The sequence below is a fragment of the Symsagittifera roscoffensis genome, chromosome 3 (genome assembly GCF_963678635.1).
Source record: "Symsagittifera roscoffensis chromosome 3, txSymRosc1.1, whole genome shotgun sequence".
Taxonomy (NCBI): Eukaryota; Metazoa; Xenacoelomorpha; order Acoela; family Convolutidae; genus Symsagittifera; species Symsagittifera roscoffensis.
Window position 1 is genome coordinate 33,114,232 of NC_087064.1, and position 19,923 is coordinate 33,134,154.

Genomic DNA, 19,923 nt, shown 5'->3' on the forward strand with positions numbered 1-19,923 from the left:
CATACGATTCCCCAGCTCTTTTCCACTCCCCCTTTCACTTTTCAAATTTTCTATTTATCGAGTTGATGGCTCTTTTTCCTTCCCCCCCCCCCCCACCTCATTCAAACATGAATTTTATGGTCTAACGAGTGGTTTTACAAGGTTAATTATGCAGACCAAATATGCTTGTTATGGCCTAATTAGTCTGCATGTCATATTTCACGACAATCGGACAAAGTGAACAGTAACTTCAAATAAAAAAATTTGCAGATGGGGGGAAAAGGAAAAAGAGCCGAGTTGATTTACGGGCTCTTTTCCCGTCCCCCCCTCGTAAAATTACAATATAAATCTGCTCACAAATTGTTCACACGACATTTTGCATGAGAGAAACTTTGTAAAACTTTGTTCACCTGTTAACGCTGACACGTTGTAAGGCAGTTTATAACAAAAAAAGTCACTTTAAATAGACTTTCTTAGATGGAATTTCAGAGAAAATCAAAAGATGGACTGGAAAACAGCCAATTTACGTGTTATTATGGTTAAAGGCGCAATGCTACGATGCAAGGTATGACAGAGACACGAAGCAGAGCTTCGCATTACTTGCGATAGAAAAATAAATTACTCTCGCTACTTGCAGATGAACCGACAAATCGAACAAAAAATCATAAAAATTGCAAACATCCGAAACTTGCAGATGAACCGACAAATCGAACAAAAAATCATAAAAATTGCAAACATCCGAAACTTGCAGATGAACCGACAAATCGAACAAAAAATCATAAAAATTGCAAACAACTGCAAGTATCCGAAATCTGGGAACTTAAATAACTGCACCTTTAGAAATGTTCCAAAGTGCGGCGAAGCGAAGCATCGCGCTACATGCGATAAAACCTATACATAGCAGGACGGCTCTTTTGCAGTTTCCCCCTTTCAAAATACCGAGTTTTATGTTTGTTTTACGTGTTATTACGGCTAAATGCTTGAATTTGAAAGGGGGGAACTGGAAAAGAGCCAGCAGGACAAACCAACCGACAAAAATAGAGATGAAAACCGTAGAAAAAAATCGAAAAAAAATATATTGAATATAAATTCCTTTCATATAATAAAAAATATGCCGAGAAGTAAGAAAAATGATCGTTAAACCAGAATCGAAACCAAATTAACAAAGCGTTAACCAAGCCAACAATTCTTGCGCAGACACGAGTTTCTCCAAAAAATATATTTTAGTAAAATTTTAAAAACTCAAAACGTTTATAATTCCCCCTCAAAACACTTTGCTATTTTTTTGCATAACTCTCTAAAACGGCTCTAACCGATATATGATGAGCCAATATTTGAAATCGGAGTTGGCAAATTTGCAGCCAATATTCAAAAAATTAACAAGAACGGGCATTTAAAATGCATTAATGCTCAAATATTGGCTCATTTCTACTCCTTACCTTTCAAAACATCGATTTTTATATTTGTTTTACATGTTATTGCGGCCAAATTTGTGATGTTACAATGTAAAGTATCAAGCACGCAGCTGAAAATTGCAACCCACTGAAAGAAACTGACGTGCGAAAAACTTGAGCGATGTCCTACAGCGTACAACGCTCTTTACCATTAAACCCTCCCCCCGCCCTCTAGTAACAAAGAAATTTTAGCCTAGCCCAACTACACCGTTTTTATGATTTTCGAGGGGATATAATTTGCTTGAGGGGTTATGATGTGAATGAGCAGTCCACAAAACTACACTTTTGAACAAGGATAGCCGTTTAAGCATAAAGAAAGCTTAAGTATGAAGAATCTTAAAGCTTAAGTAAGAAGCCAAAACTTGCGAGTTCATGTTTTACCAGTCGAACTGACCATTTGGAAAAAGTATCTCTTTTGGAAAAAGTTTTCCGGAAAGGAAAAAGTATCCCCTAGTCTTAGTTAAGCAATTCAAAATAAACCAAAAACAATAAAATTATTTTATCCATTTTAAGGGTTACGTAGCAGTATTTAGACAACCTTGACAAAATACTTAACCTAAAATGTCTAACCTTAAACAAAATTTATTTTGGTTGATATAGTATTTGTCTGCATACTGACGAGTATGAATACGCGGTTATCTAAATACAGACCGCACTTCCAATTTAAGTGAGCAAGTGGAAGGAATTCAACAGATAAACATCTGCCATAACAAGCTGGTCATAGCTAACATCACGTTAACATGCAGTAAAAATTGATAGGAAGTTGTTCCTCTTCAACTCAGTCGATTGTGTAAAAAAAATCTGAACAACGGACCACTTCGACCAATTTTTCTCAACATCACGACAAAAAAAAAACAAGTGATAAAACGGCAAAAACTAGTTCTAAAAGGCTCGAAAGGAAAAAAAGGTACAACTAATAAAAAATGTGCTATGTGCCGGAATCGAAACCTTGCTCTGGATTGCGAGACACACGTCCTGTCATATGCGCCATGCATGCTTGACAATCTTCAATCAGTAGCCCCAATAAACCAGATACAAAAATAATGCTATACAGCAAAAGTAAGCCAGGTATAATGATATTGCTGAAAAAGTCCCAAATAAGCACTTTAGTTTGGGACTAGGATTGTAAAGAAAACAAGAGTGCTCGTATCAGGGCGAAGCCCTGAATGTTCCGACTGCCCATTAAGGTCTATGGAGCAGTAAAATCATTAAAAAATTAAAAGTAATAAAACAAAATGAAAATTTTTTTTTTTTCAAAAATTTAAAGTTTTTTTAATAAAAATCATCCCCCCACACGCCATATAAAGGACAAAAGGATAGATTTCGCTACTTGTAACAAATCAATTATGGCAAATAAGCTTCGTTAAACCAATTTGGAACGATTTCTAAGACGGATTAACTCTCCGCTTACGCGTTAATAGCGCGAAATATATCGCGCGTTAATTGTCCCAAATTGGCCAAAATGGCAATCTTTAAACCCCCATAACTTTACGAAAAATGATCACAGGTGAAATATCTTTTCAAATTTGAGCTCAGGACAACAATACCTTTCGAATGATAAAAAAAATTCCGTCAAAAATGGCTAGTTAAAAAGTCGAAATTTGTCTGAAGAAAAAAAAACCCACCCCGAGCACAAATATTCCGTTACTTTCGTATCGAAAGTCGGAACAATTAGAACTTATAATATGACACTACATTCTGCTTGTGTGAAAAATTTGGAATCCGAATGGCTTTTTCCTTTTCCACTAAAATGATACTGAAGTCTGATTCTTTAAAAAAATGCCTAACCTTATAACTTTCACATCATAATAATCCACCCTTTACTTCATCAAACGCTGTTCATGCGAGAAGAAAATATCTTCCCAAAACAGGACCAATAGGACTCTAATTTGATATCACACTATCCCGTACGAGAATTTCATGGGGTACCTAAAATTGGATAAGGAGAACTTAACGCCATATTGCTTCATACCGCTTCGTAACTTAGTCGAAACAAAAACATAACCAACAGAGTTGGAAAAAAGTTAATGAACCCAAACAAATAGAAAAAACTGACTGGTTTTTTTTTTGAAAAATTTCAACTTTTGAATTTCAAAGTAAAACAATACATGGCCTTAACTCTTTGAATTTCAAGAACAATTAAGGTTTAACACTTTGTTTGAGATATATAACTCAATTTGAGAAAACTGGATCAATAGCTAAAGTTTTTATTTCGCTGAAAAATCTTAAAATTAATTTCCACTTTCGAAACAAGTCGTTCACGTTTTTTTCGAGTAATTTCCACGTTCGTATTTGGATAGGGCAGTTTACCAGCAGCAAATGGATTTGAATGGAATGCGTAATTTTACTAAAAAAAGGTATTAAAAATACATGCAATCAGAGTATTTTTTGCGAAAAAAAAACTATCTATCAGAACAAATTTTCATATGCTTGTCTCGATTTTTCTCGAATTAAGTCCAAGTAGCGTGTGACGCACTCCGGTGCTTCGAATTTTTAACAACCCATAAAAAACCGCATAAATTGGAAATTAGATATGTATCCTTTGAATGTACTCTGACAGCACCCAATTACAGGGTTGTTAATTTCAACCTTTTTATTCGAGTTTTTTTAAATTCAAATTTTGAAAAATCATAAAATTTTGTAAAGTTCTTTGAAAATTGTAAAATGAATTAAGAAACTTCAGATCTCGGAAACTAAAAGCAAGTGAGCAGTCGCAATTGAACGCGAGATTTGCAAATGAGAGTACTCTTACAGTACCCAACTACAGCGATGCGAAATTCAAATTTTGAGAAACTTCCAACTTGAATTTTCTAAAAGAAAGTTTCGAAAACCAGAAAAAACGTCACATCTCGTAAACTAACAGAACTTGAGCAGTCAAATTTGTAGGAGGCAAAATTTGGAACCCCTGAAAGTACTCTGAAAGCCCCAACTACAGGGCTAAGAAGTTCTAATTTCAAAGTATAAGTTTACTGAAAAATTTTTGAAAAAATTACAAAAAACGTCCTGCCTGGATAACTACAAAGGTTTTAACAGTCAAATTTGGAGGTAAGATTCGCACAGCCTGAGAAAACTCTGACAGCCCCCAACTACATGGTTGAGAATTCCAAACTTTCAGAAATTTTTAAGAATTAAGTTTTCTAGAAATTTTTGAAAAAACTCGAAAATATCTTAGAAAGCGTCAAATCTTAAAAACTACAAAGATTTGGGCACTCATATTCAGAGGTAAGATTCGCAGTTACCGAGAGCACCCTCAAAGTTTCCAACGACATAATTAATATCATCAAAGTTTTTGAATTTTTTTTAATCTAAGTTTTTTTGAAATTTTTTGTGAAAAATCATAAAAAAACGTCAAATCTCGAAAATTACAAGGATTTAAGAAGTGAGGTTTGGAGGCAAGATTCGCAAACCCTGAAAGTACTCTGACAGTCCCCAACTACAGAGTTGGGAGTTTCAAATTTTGAAGAAAAGAATTAAAAATAAAATCAAGTTCAAGTTTTCAGAAAACTTTTTGAAACAGAATCACAAAAAAAAACGTCATATCTCGAAAACTACAAAAACATGAGCATTCAAATTTGGAGGCAAAACTCACAAACCCAGGGAGCACCCTAAAAAAGCCTCACTATAGAGATGGCAACTTCTTGTGAAATTTTTTTAAATCTAAATTCTTCAAAAAAAAGTTTGAAAAAACCTACAAGGACTTGAGCAGTCATATTCAGAGGAAAGAATCGCAACCCCTTTAAAGATTTTTTAAATTTAATTTTTCTAGAATATTTTGAAAAAGCTCGAAAATCGTCGTACTTCGTAAACTAAAAGGATTTTTGTTTAAAAGGAAACCCTGACAGCATCCAAGCGGGAGAGTGATAAATGGAAGGGACCTGGGGTTATCATTGGTCAAGATGGCGCCGTTGTTTTTGTCAGACATGGGGGAGCTGTGGTTAAAGTCCACAGAACACGGCTTCGTCATGTACAGAACGATCGGGTAGTAGTGAGTCCCTCTGACTTGTCAGAAGACCACAGGACTACAATGGAACACGTTAAAGTTAAGGTAGCACACGAGATACCACAATCAGCCGACGAGGCGTTGACTCCAGGTGCATCATGTTCAGTAGACGAAGATGATGGTCCTCATGAAGTGGCAGGTATACAGGAGTCGAAAAAGGAAACTGCTGCTGAATTGACTGACAACGCCCATGAAGGTGTTCTTGATATCGCCAAATCGGCCACAGGTGTTACTAAAGCGGCAACAGGAAGAATTCTTCATTTTACGAGTCGGCAACATGGCTACGAAGGAGAAAAAGTAACCGCGGTCATATAGGGACGAGGCGGAAAAGCATCTGGAATCCACAAGAATTGGTGGAACATTGAGTCCAGACAGCTGTGCCGGTAATGAAGATTGTGTGGATATATCTAAGTTGGATGATGTTTCTATTCAAAGTTATCGAGAGACTGTTTTACTGTCCGTTCCAGATGAGTTCCAGGGCGCAAAAGTTGACGAATTGCGAAGTTGGGTGAAAAACGAGGTTTACACAGAAGTCCAAGATGTCGGGCAGGCGTATATCACTTGTAGGTGGGTACTGACACTAAAGCCTGATCGAAAAAAGGCCAGACTGGTTGTACGAGGTTTTGAGGATCCCGATTTCGAAACCCTGATTAAGGATTCGCCAACAGTGTCACGTAATACATTTCGTATTGCCGTGTCAATCTGCGCTGCAAAGTCCTGGATGTGCCATTCGATGGATATTCGAACTGATTTCTACATGGTGAAGCGCTGAGACGGGATGTTTTTGCCAAACCGCCCCCTGAAGCCGAAAAACAGCATGGTGTGCGGTGGAAGGTGTTAAAGTGCGCGTATGGACTGAAGGATGCTGCTAGACATTGGTTTGAGAAAATGAAATCTGCAATTTTAGCCACTGGCTGCGTCAGTTCTAGTATGGATCCCTGCTTATTCTATCTGAAAGATGATGAAAACAACCTCATTGGGTTGTTAGCTACCCATGTTGACGACATATGGTGGGCCGGTACTCGAGCATTTAAGGAGAAAGTGATTTGCTACTTGGAGAGGGTTTTTGAGATCCGCAGCCAAGAATCGCCACCGTTCCAGCATCTAGGATTCAAAGTCACACAAGATGATAATCGCATTGTTTTGGATCTTGCTGAGTATGTCTTACAACTTGAGGAAGTTACCGTTCCTAAATCCGATGACACAATTAACCAGAAGGACCGCAGTAATCTCCGATCGGCATTAGGAAAGTTACAATGGGTGGCAAGTCAAGCGCGACCTGATATTGCCTTTTCTTTAAGCCGCCTTCTTGCCCAAGATAAGGAACGTATCAGGGGTCACTTTATGCTTATCAATAAGCTTATTCGGAAACTGCGTTTTTCTCTTGATAAATGCCGTCTAATCTTCGAGAAGTCCGCTGATGTTGCTCATTGGTCTATTCGAGTGTATAGTGATGCGTCGCTCAATAATTTGCCTTGTGGTAGAACACAGTCTGGGCATTTAGTGTTGCTTGAAACCCCTGGTTCAAGACCGTGTCTTCTGAATTGGCAGTCTCAGAAGCTCAGACGTATTGTCAGAAGCACAATTTGTGGGGAGACCATTGCCTGCGTTGACGCTGTTGATGCTGCTTATCTGTGTCAACAAATTCTGAAAGAAGTAATGGGAATTTCGGTCCCAATAGTCTGTTCAACTGATAACCGTTCATTGGTTGACAACGTATTTTCCACCAAAGTTCAACACGACAAACGTCTGCGTATAGAAATTGCATATTCACGCACCATGGTGGAGTCTGGCGTTATTTCCCGACTACAATGGGTTCCCACTAACGAACAGCTAGCAGATTGCCTTACAAGATATCGAACCACGCTGCTGATGATCTTATTCGCTACTTGCATGAGAAGCCAGCGTACATACAAGCCAGCGGTCCTACAAGAAGCATTTACGGAAGAAGCAAACGCACGCCTACGCCTCCCCTCTGAAGCTTTTAGTACTTTTGGTGATGTATTTAAATATGGGAATATGTTATTGTCTGTGTTTATACTTCAGATGAATGACTGGTGGGGTTTGTAATTGAACGTATTTCCTCTGATGTTTTGACGAACTTTACAGAGCAGTCATAATCAGAGGCAAGAATCGCAACCCCTTCAAAGATTTTTTAAATTTAATTTTTCTAGAATATTTTGAAAAAGCTCGAAAATCGTCATATCTCGTAAACTAAAAGGATTTTTGGTTATTCATAATTGGAGGCCTAAATCGCAAAACCTGCGGAAACCCTGACAGCATCCCACTATTGGTTTGCTAAATTCAAAATTGGTGAAATGAACACTGACTTCAAACTGGAAAATCGAAAAAAATCTTAACCATAGCAATATACGATATAGCTTAAATGTGAAAAAATTCTTTCGTTAAACATGCAAAAAAAATATGTTGAAAAAGCTTAAACGTGGCGAGATAGTGCAGCCCGCATCTAAATATATAATAGATAAATAGATAGATTGAAGAAAAAGATGCCGAGTAAAAGATCACTGAACAGAACACGTACTAACACATAAAAAAAATTTCTTTTGTACCGAATATCATTGGTTAGAGGGAGACTTAAAGCAGTTAAATTGTCCTGTCTCAAAATTAAAACCAGTTTCCAATTCAAGAGTATAGAAGAGACGATGACGCTAAGGACACGTCTGTGGACATAGAAGCTAAGGGGCAGCAACAAGCAGAAAACTTAACTGTTACTGCGATAAGCAAAAAAAACTTACAATTAACGTTTAAAATAAAATTCAAACAGTCCCGTGACTGTGTGGGAAAGACGCTTGGGCCTTAGTCAAAGGTCGTAAATTTGAATTCCGATTCGGCGACGGTTGGAGGAGTTCCAGCGTCATCCGCTTCCTCAAGATGAGACCAGCTATGGCTCAATGGATGACAATCCCCTCCCCCATAGATTGCCCTGCATTGAGTAGGATGAAGGATTGAAAATTTTACTAAGGACTCCTTATACTTGTTTTTAGGGCGGTGAGCTCGCGCCGAAAATAACTTTATTATTTGGTTAAACCTTCCTAAAAAGGCCCAACACGCCTTTTTGGTCTCTTTTAATCGATAATAGTGGGGTTCGTTCCAAAGACGCCGCCTTCTCAACGCCAGAGCAAACTTGCAGCAAATGACACTGCTACAAATTACCGTATTTTCGAGCGTAGACAGCAAGCTTGAACCGGGTATTGGTTACTGCTGATCTGTCGATTAAGAATAATCTTTTTGTTACGTGCCGGAATGAACCCAAACCCCGGTCCCATATCAGCCCCCTTCATCAAAAAATCAACCTCACTCAACCAAGTGCCTGGTGTGACATATGCCGATAACTGTTACTGTGATAAGCAAAAAACCATATGCTGCCCCTTAGCTTCTATGTCCACAGACGTGTCCTTAGCGTCATCGTCTCTTCTATACTCTTGAATTGGAAACTGCTTTTAATTTTAAGTCTCCCTCTAACCAATGATATTCGGTACTAGTTTACTTGTTTGGTCCCTCAAAAATGCTGTGGCCCCTAATAAAAACCGAGGTACAGTATGTGGCTAATTCTAACAGCAAGCATTTTTATTTCTCTATATTGCTGTCAAAACTGTCCTAGTTAGTCTATCGGGTACGAATCCGGTCAACTCGACCAAGGCGTATGTTCAAATCCCGTGCTGGCTCTCCTTTTTAGAAAATAGGCGGGACCAATCATCTAAACTAAATTTGTCACGGGACCAAACAAGTAAACTAGTACCGGATATTCCTTTTTGGGCCAAAAACAATCAACTTCAACAATCAACTTCAACAATTCCACCTGGAACGATTCGGTACTACTATGATAGTGGTCCCACGAAAAAGCAACTATGATAGACAGGTCCCGCATGCATTTCGCATGTTATAATTTTGAAAACTAATTTTGTATAAATTATTCATTTCAAAAATCTCGCACAAAATGCTGAGTCAGAAACTGTTCAGATTAACAATTGTAACTACTATCTTGTTTAAATCAAGAAAAATGCTCGCTTCAATTTATTTTACGGTATACAACAATAATGGGGCTGACTTATTTGTCATCAAAACTCAATGTTAGCGGTCTTTTTGAATTTGCCACCTTATAATCGTGAAGAGGGTGTTTCTACGAAGTAACGAAACAGAAAAGGGGTTTGAAAATATACTGCGGCATCTTTCTGAACTGCAAAGTCACAATTATTAAACAATTTTAGAGCCATGGGTGTCTTTTTCGCAAGGGACCAGGTTATTTTCAAGGGACCACTCTGTCGTAATAGTACCAACGGTTCAAATAAAGAAGGTCAAGTAAAATGGGCCTTTCCGTCAATTTTAAGAATAAATCAAGTCGATTTTAATACATGTGACATTCGACCAGAATGGACGAAAATGCAATTTCGAATTCGTAGCCGCTGACCTGGAAGATTAACGATTTTAGGAGATTAGCGACGTTATTTAAATGATTGGACGAACCGTGAAGGTCAGACGATTCTGGAATTTTTAATTTTTAAAATTCGAATGATGACCGCACAATTCTGAGAAACGTCGAAACGGCCATTTTTGGAAAAAAGCAAGAAGAAAAACACAACAATAGTTGCCATAGAAATAACGACGAGAAAATAACGAGATACAACTGGGGATTATCAGAGACCGCTCCGAGTTGTTACAAGAATCGCTACAATCGTTACGGAGCAATTCACGCAAACGTTGAAGGGTGTTGGGACAGTGTGTAACCTTATCAGCCTTCTGGAAAGGAGATAAGAACGTTATTTCCCCGGATTCCAGTATCCGGAGGGGTCTCGATACTTGAACTTGAACCATTTTATTCGAACTTTTAGCTTCCTGGTCATGCCCTGAATTGAATTTAATTAACATCTGGATTCATTTTCTAATAAAGAGAAGCTAGGAGTTGAGGGAAAGGGTTGATCCATCTTCGATGGAGATGATGATTTTTGTCTACTGAACAAAAACAATCGTAATATAGTAAATAGTAGTAGCCCTGTTTTTAGGAGTGACCTCGTGGTCTGGAGATACTGAGACCCAGCCATGAGCTCACTAATTTTGCAGGTAGGTAAGTTAATTTAAGCGTTCTGGTCGAAGCCGGAGAACAGTAACCTTTTTGTCGAGCCGATGTTGAAAAGACAAGCAAAAGAACTGGCTTTGGTAGAAACGGTGAAAAACATGTAGAGCTTCTTTTAGACGCTGGCCAGTCGTTTTATAATTTAGCTTCATTTTCCGTCGATATGTACTTCCGGGCGAATGTTACATAGATGTTTTTATGGCGCTCCTGGGTGTTATTCTTTTTTAACATCATGACCGGCAGAACCGTTAACGAACACTTCGCGCCGAGCGGGTGCTCATAATAACGCCCTTAATAGGCCCTAAACGCCCGGGCGGAGGGGTAGTTCGGAACGCGGAAGCATTCCGGATTCCGGTGAATAGCTTTTTAACCTAGTTAAGACCGAAAATTCACGTTCCAAAAAGGGTGGGGGGATCGGCCGTCCCCTCGTTCCCTGAGAGGTTTGTGACCAAAAACACTTAATGATATACAAAAAACCAAACAAAAAAGAGTATAGTACCCAAGAAAAACAAAAAACATAAAAAAATAATCGAAAAAATCAAAAAACAGTAAAAAAAAGTATAAAATCAGTAGAAATCATTACCCCAGACGAGATGTGATCCGAACCTCCTGTTTGTTGTTGTTAGATATATTGTTGTTACAGGCATTTACAATAGTCAGGATCGTTACGATCAATTTTGTGGCCCGTTTGTGAGGCTTGTACTGTAGGGTTATTTCAGTTTTTAAGAACGTTAATGCTAATTTGCGCTCAAACCGGAAGGATCTCGGGATTAGAGAAGAAGACTGATCCGGCAAGCAGTTCAACGAGCGACAAGAAGGGGCTCAACGACAACAACAATCGACTGTTGGGTATCATTAACAAGTTTTGTATCCCTTTTGGTACAAAAAGTAAGATATTAATCTGTGGGGGGCTCGACAGTGCTGCACTGTAGTGACCCTTCACCGAACCGCGAAATTCCGAGTTAAGCACATTAATTCGGATATTGAACAAACCCGGAGGGGTATTGTTCTACTAATATTTTTATTTATACCGCCTATATTGTTACTCATTATCGTTTTCCAGTGAAAAACACAGTAAAATAACCGGTTTTTAGGGTCAAAATAGAGGTATTTTGATCCCCCCACAAATCGCGAGTTTTGAGAAATCGATATTTTTTGAAACGGAAAAAAGCACTAAATTAGTGAGTTACATTGTTACTGTACTAGAATAATAAGTAGAACCAGTTGAGTTTAGTTCAGAAGTGGTTGGAACAATTTGGGTACCAAAAACCGAATTTTCGTGAATTTTGAAAAAACGAAACGCTATAAAATAAGAAAATTTTTAAAATTTTTTGAGTTAGGGCAGGAAAAATTGTTGTTCGTACAACGTCCACTAGTGAATCGACAGGTTTTAAAACCCGTTTGCCGATAATTTTTCGGGTTACAGAGAAATCGAACTTAACGTTTTTGATTTAGTGGATTCATCAATCCGGAGGGGTCCAAATAGCAAAGTTTTTGGAAATTTTTTTCAGTTAGAGCATTTTAGATCAAGTTTTTTGCATTGAAATAGAAAATTACAGGCCTTCTGAGCACGGATCAATATTTTTTAGATCGGAAAGGACAGAATTGCGAAAGAAGTTAGGTGGAACCTATATGAGAGAAATTTTTTGACTTTAGAAAAAAGACGTTTTGGTTAATAACTTTGGAACTACTGGACAGATTCAGTTGATCTTAGTACCATTAGATCAAAAATTAGCTGAGCTTACTAATAAAACTATCAATTATTCAAAAAAGCAAGCGTGAAAGCTTTTTAGGATTATTTTTAGCAAATTCACCAAGTCCGGATGGTGGACCCTTCACGTTTTAAATTTTTTTTTTGGAAAGCCCTTACACCCCTACCAAAGAATAGTAACGGTTCAATAAGGCAATTTTACGCCGTTCGAGACAAAAAGGAAAGGCTAAGGGCAACAGAAAACCTTAGTTAAGTCGAAACTAGGCTAGCGATAAGACCCTTCACCGTTAGGGTGAATCGTCAAATAAGAGGCTTACTTCAATCCGGAAGGTTCTTGGGAAAGACGAAACACCCTTCCTAGTTAGTTAAAACATCATAAAAGCAACAAATAACGTATCCGGAAGGGTATCGGGTGATAATTTAGAAAGTCTCCGAGAAGCTATTTTTACAAACCTAGAGGGGTCCCAAAACGGAGGGGTCTTAATTTTCCCAATCCGGAGGGGTTTTATTTTTCCCAATCCAGAGGGGTCTTATTTTTGCCAATCCGGAAGGGTCCCAATTTTTCAAATCCGGAAGGGCCTTATTTTTGCCAACCCGGAGGGGTCCCAATTTTGCCAAACCGAAAGGGTCTTGTTTTTGCCAATCCGGAGGGGTCCCAATTTTGCCAATCCCGAAGGTTCTTGTTTTTGCCAAACCGCCCCCTGAAGCCGAAAAACAGCATGGTGTGCTGTGGAAGGTGTTAAAGTGCGCGTATGGACTGAAGGATGCTGCTAGACATTGGTTTGAGAAAATGAAATCTGCAATTTTAGCCACTGGCTGCGTCAGTTCTAGTATGGATCCCTGCTTATTCTATCTGAAAGATGATGAAAACAACCTCATTGGGTTGTTAGCTACCCATGTTGACGACATATGGTGGGCCGGTACTCGAGCATTTAAGGAGAAAGTGATTTGCTACTTGGAGAGGGTTTTTGAGATCCGCAGCCAAGAATCGCCACCGTTCCAGCATCTAGGATTCAAAGTCACACAAGATGATAATCGCATTGTTTTGGATCTTGCTGAGTATGTCTTACAACTTAAGGAAGTTACCGTTCCTAAATCCGATGACACAATTAACCAGAAGGACCGCAGTAATCTCCGATCGGCATTAGGAAAGTTACAATGGGTGGCAAGTCAAGCGCGACCTGATATTGCCTTTTCTTTAAGCCGCCTTCTTGCCCAAGATAAGGAACGTATCAGGGGTCACTTTATGCTTATCAATAAGCTTATTCGGAAACTGCGTTTTTCTCTTGATAAATGCCGTCTAATCTTCGAGAAGTCCGCTGATGTTGCTCATTGGTCTATTCGAGTGTATAGTGATGCGTCGCTCAATAATTTGCCTTGTGGTAGAACACAGTCTGGGCATTTAGTGTTGCTTGAAACCCCTGGTTCAAGACCGTGTCTTCTGAATTGGCAGTCTCAGAAGCTCAGACGTATTGTCAGAAGCACAATTTGTGGAGAGACTATTGCCTGCGTTGACGCTGTTGATGCTGCTTATCTGTGTCAACAAATTCTGAAAGAAGTAATGGGAATTTCGGTCCCAATAGTCTGTTCAACTGATAATCGTTCATTGGTTGACAACGTATTTTCCACCAAAGTTCAACACGACAAACGTCTGCGTATAGAAATTGCATATTTACGCACCATGGTGGAGTCTGGCGTTATTTCCCGACTACAATGGGTTCCCACTAACGAACAGCTAGCAGATTGCCTTACAAGATATCGAACCACGCTGCTGATGATCTTATTCGCTACTTGCATGAGAAGCCAGCGTACATACAAGCCAGCGGTCCTAGAAGAAGCATTTACGGAAGAAGCAAACGCACGCCTACGCCTCCCCTCTGAATCTTTTAGTTCTTTTGGTGATGTATTTAAATATGGGAATATGTTATTGTCTGTGTTTATACTTCAGATGAATGACTGGTGGGGTTTGTAATTGAACGTATTTCCTCTGATGTTTTGACGAACTTTACAGAGCAGTCATAATCAGAGGCAAGAATCGCAACCCCTTTAAAGATTTTTTAAATTTAATTTTTCTAGAATATTTTGAAAAAGCTCGAAAATCGTCGTATCTCGTAAACTAAAAGGATTTTTGGTTATTCATAATTGGAGGCCTAAATCGCAAAACCTGCGGAAACCCTGACAGCATCCCACTATTGGTTTGCTAAATTCAAAATTGGTGAAATGAACACTGACTTCAAACTGGAAAATCGAAAAAAATCTTAACCATAGCAATATACGATATAGCTTAAATGTGAAAAAATTCTTTCGTTAAACATGCAAAAAAAATATGTTGAAAAAGCTTAAACGTGGCGAGATAGTGCAGCCCGCATCTAAATATATAATAGATAAATAGATAGATTGAAGAAAAAGATGCCGAGTAAAAGATCACTGAACAGAACACGTACTAACACATAAAAAAAAATTTCTTTTGTACCGAATATCATTGGTTAGAGGGAGACTTAAAGCAGTTAAATTGTCCTGTCTCAAAATTAAAACCAGTTTCCAATTCAAGAGTATAGAAGAGACGATGACGCTAAGGACACGTCTGTGGACATAGAAGCTAAGGGGCAGCAACAAGCAAAAAACTTAACTGTTACTGCGATAAGCAAAAAAAACTTACAATTAACGTTTAAAATAAAATTCAAACAGTCCCGTGACTGTGTGGGAAAGACGCTCGGGCCTTAGTCAAAGGTCGTAAATTTGAATTCCGATTCGGCGACGGTTGGAGGAGTTCCAGCGTTATCCGCTTCGTCAAGATGAGACCAGCTATGGCGCAATGGATGACAATCCCCTCCCCCATAGATTGCCCTGCATTGAGTAGGATGAAGGATTGAAAATTTTACTAAGGACTCCTTATACTTGTTTTTAGGGCGGTGAGCTCGCGCCGAAAAGAACTTTATTATTTGGTTAAACCTTCCTAAAAAGGCCCAACACGCCTTTTTGGTCTCTTCTTTTACGCGATAATAGTGGGGTTGGTTCCAATGACGCCGCCTTCTCAACGCCAGAGCAAACTTGCAGCAAATGACACTGCTACAAATTACCGTATTTTCGAGCGTAGACAGCAAGCTTGAACCGGGTATTGGTTACTGCTGATCTGTCGATTAAGAATAATCTTTTTGTTACGTGCCGGAATGAACCCAAACCCCGGTCCCATATCAGCCCCCTTCATCAAAAAATCAACCTCACTCAACCAAGTGCCTGGTGTGACATATGCCGATAACTGTTACTGCGATAAGCAAAAAACCATATGCTGCCCCTTAGCTTCTATGTCCACAGACGTGTCCTTAGCGTCATCGTCTCTTCTATACTCTTGAATTGGAAACTGCTTTTAATTTTGAGACAGGACAATTTAACTGCTTTAAGTCTCCCTCTAACCAATGATATTCGGTACTAGTTTACTTGTTTGGTCCCTCAAAAATGCTGTGGCCCCTAATAAAAACCGAGGTACAGTATGTGGCTAATTCTAACAGCAAGCATTTTTATTTCTCTATATTGCTGTCAAAACTGTCCTAATTAGTCTATCGGGTACGAATCCGGTCAACTCGACCAAGGCGTATGTTCAAATCCCGTGCTGGCTCTCCTTTTTAGAAAATAGGCGGGACCAATCATCTAAACTAAATTTGTCACGGGACCAAACAAGTAAACTAGTACCGGATATTCCTTTTTGGGCCAAAAACAATCAACTTCAACAATCAACTTCAACAATTCCACCTGGAACGATTCGGTACTACTATGATAGTGGTCCCACGAAAAAGCAACTATGATAGACAGGTCCCGCATGCATTTCGCATGTTATAATTTTGAAAACTAATTTTGTATAAATTATTAATTTCAAAAATCTCGCACAAAATGCTGAGTCAGAAACTGTTCAGACTAACAATTGTAACTACTATCTTGTTTAAATCAAGAAAAATGCTCGCTTCAATTTATTTTACGGTATACAACAATAATGGGGCTGACTTATTCGTCATCAAAACTCAATGTTAGCGGTCTTTTTGAATTTGCCACCTTATAATCGCGAAGAGGGTGTTTCTACGAAGTAACGAAACAGAAAAGGGGTTTGAAAATATACTGCGGCATCTTTCTGAACTGCAAAGTCACAATTATTAAACAATTTTAGAGCCATGGGTGTCTTTTTCGCAAGGGACCAGGTTATTTTCAATGGACCAATCTGTCGTAATAGTACCAACGGTTCAAATAAAGAAGGTCAAGTAAAATGGGCCTTTCCGTCAATTTAAAGAATAAATCAAGTCGATTTTAATGCATGTGACATTCGACCAGAATGGACGAAAATGCAATTTCGAATTCGTAGCCGCTGACCTGGAAGATTAACGATTTTAGCAGATTAGCGACGTTATTTAAATGATTAGACGAACCGTCAAGGTCAGACGATTCTGGAATTTTTAATTTTTAAAATTCGAATGATGACCGCACAATTCTGAGAAACGTCGAAACGGCCATTTTTGGAAAAAAGCAAGAAGAAAACACAACAATAGTTGCCATAGAATTAACGACGAGAAAATAACGAGATACAACTGGGGATTATCAGAGACCGCTCCGAGTTGTTACAAGAGTCGCTACAATCGTTACGGAGCAATTCACGCAAACGGTGAAGGGTGTTGGGACAGTGTGTAACCTTATCAGCCTTCTGGAAAGGAGATAAGAACGTTATTTCCCCGGATTCCAGTGTCCGGAGGGGTCTCGATACTTAAACTTAAACCATTTTATTCGAACTTTTAGCTTCCTGGTCATGCCCTGAATTGAATTTAATTAACATCTGGATTCATTTTCTAATAAAGAGAAGCTAGGAGTTGAGTGAAAGGGTTGATCCATCTTCGATGGAGATGATGATTTTTGTCTACTGAACAAAAACAATCGTAATATAGTAAATAGTATTAGCCCTGTTTTTAGGAGTGACCTCGTGGTCTGGAGATACTGAGACCCAGCCATGAGCTCACTAATTTTGCAGGTAGGTAAGTTAATTTAAGCGTTCTGGTCGAAGCCGGAGAACTGTAACCTTTTTGTCGAGCCGATGTTGAAAAGACAAACAAAAGAACTGGCTTTGGTAGAAACGGTGAAAAACATGTAGAGCTTCTTTTAGACGCTGGCCAGTCGTTTTATAATTTAGCTTCATTTTCCGTCGATATGTACTTCCGGGCGAATGTTACATAGATGTTTTTATGGCGCTCCTGGGTGTTATTCTTTTTTAACATCATGACCGGCAGAACCGTTAACGAACACTTCGCGCCGAGCGGGTGCTCATAATAACGCCCTTAATAGGCCCTAAACGCCCGGGCGGAGGGGTAGTTCGGAACGCGGAAGCATTCCGGATTCCGGTGAATAGCTTTTTAACCTAGTTAAGACCGAAAATTCACGTTCCAAAAAGGGTGGGGGGATCGGCCGTCCCCTCGTTCCCTGAGAGGTTTGTGACCAAAAACACTTAATGATAAACAAAAAACCAAACAAAAAAGAGTATAGTACCCAAGAAAAACAAAAAACATAAAAAAATAATCGAAAAAATCAAAAAACAGTAAAAAAAAAAGTATAAAATCAGTAGAAATCATTACCCCAGACGAGATGTGATCCGAACCTCCTGTTTGTTGTTGTTAGATATATTGTTGTTACAGGCATTTACAATAGTCAGGATCGTTACGATCAATTTTGTGGCCCGTTTGTGAGGCTTGTACTGTAGGGTTATTTCAGTTTTTAAGAACGTTAATGCTAATTTGCGCTCAAACCGGAAGGATCTCGGGATTAGAGAAGAAGACTGATCCGGCAAGCAGTTCAACGAGCGACAAGAAGGGGCTCAACGACAACAACAATCGACTGTTGGGTATCATTAACAAGTTTTGTATCCCTTTTGGTACAAAAAGTAAGATATTAATCTGTGGGGGGCTCGACAGTGCTGCACTGTAGTGACCCTTCACCGAACCGCGAAATTCCGAGTTAAGCACATTAATTCGGATATTGAACAAACCCGGAGGGGTATTGTTCTACTAATATTTTTATTTATACCGCCTATATTGTTACTCATTATCGTTTTCCAGTGAAAAACACAGTAAAATAACCGGTTTTTAGGGTCAAAATAGAGGTATTTTGATCCCCCCACAAATCGCGAGTTTTGAGAAATCGATATTTTTTGAAACGGAAAAAAGCGCTAAATTAGTGAGTTACATTGTTACTGTACTAGAATAATAAGTAGAACCAGTTGAGTTTAGTTCAGAAGTGGTTGGAACTATTTGGGTACCAAAAACCGAATTTTCGTGAATTTTGAAAAAACGAAACGCTATAAAATAAGAAAATTTTTAAAACTTTTTGAGTTAGGGCAGGAAAAATTGTTGTTCGTACAACGTCCACTAGTGAATCGACAGGTTTTAAAACCCGTTTGCCGATAATTTTCCGGGTTACAGAGAAATCGAACTTAACGTTTTTGATTTAGTGGATTCATCAATCCGGAGGGGTCCAAATAGCAAAGTTTTTGGAAATTTTTTTCAGTTAGAGCATTTTAGATCAAGTTTTTTGCATTGAAATAGAAAATTACAGGCCTTCTGAGCACGGATCAATATTTTTTAGATCGGAAAGGACAGAATTGCGAAAGAAGTTAGGTGGAACCTATATGAGAGAAATTTTTTGACTTTAGAAAAAAGACGTTTTGGTTAATAACTTTGGAACTACTGGACAGATTCAGTTGATCTTAGTACCATTAGATCAAAAATTAGCTGAGCTTACTAATAAAACTATCAATTATTCAAAAAAGCAAGCGTGAAAGCTTTTTAGGATTATTTTTAGCAAATTCACCAAGTCCGGAAGGTGGACCCTTCACGTTTTAAATTTTTTTTTTGGAAAGCCCTTACACCCCTACCAAAGAGTAGTAACGGTTGAATAAGGCAATTTTACGCCGTTCGAGACAAAAAGGAAAGGCTAAGGGCAACAGAAAACCTTAGTTAAGTCGAAACTAGGCTAGCGATAAGACCCTTCACCGTTAGGGTGAATCGTCAAATAAGAGGCTTACTTCAATCCGGAAGGTTCTTGGGAAAGACGAAACACCCTTCCTAGTTAGTTAAAACATCATAAAAGCAACAAATAACGTATCCGGAAGGGTATCGGGTGATAATTTAGAAAGTCTCCGAGAAGCTATTTTTACAAACCTAGAGGGGTCCCAAAACGGAGGGGTCTTATTTTTGCCAACCCGGAGGGGTCCCAATTTTGCCAAACCGAAAGGGTCTTGTTTTTGCCAATCCGGAGGGGTCCCAATTTTGCCAATCCCGAAGGTTCTTGTTTTTGCAAATCCGGAGGGGTCCTGTTTTTACTAATCCGGAGGGGTCCTATTTTTGTCAATCCGGCGGGGTATTGTTTTGTCAAGATTTAAGAAGACAAAAAAGAAAGAAGTTAAAGGTATCAGGTTATTAGGAGATAGGCTGGGAATTAGGTGACTGCAGTGGTAACTTGCCTTTTATAAAAAACCAAACCAAAACAAAACAGGACGAAACTCGAATATTCGCGACACTAAGTCTATATTGAACACGAGCGTATAAATCATTGTTGTGGATTGAAATCCAAAACGTTTTCGAGAAAAGTGATTGCCCTGAAAATTTTAATAGGTCTAGCTCGGACAGTCCGAAGGCAGATAGGTAACACAGGACTCGGT

The 19,923-nt window shown here is 38.8% G+C and overlaps 2 protein-coding genes across 4 annotated transcripts in view; one reads left to right on the plus strand and one right to left on the minus strand.

The window, feature by feature from the left end:
- Positions 1-19,923, plus strand: part of LOC134841414 (bridge-like lipid transfer protein family member 1) — a 469,521-nt gene that overhangs the window by 331,782 nt on the left and 117,816 nt on the right. The window lies entirely within an intron of this gene.
- Positions 1-19,923, minus strand: part of LOC134841416 (microtubule-associated proteins 1A/1B light chain 3C-like) — a 393,097-nt gene that overhangs the window by 5,184 nt on the left and 367,990 nt on the right. The gene's annotated exons all lie outside the window — the stretch shown is intronic.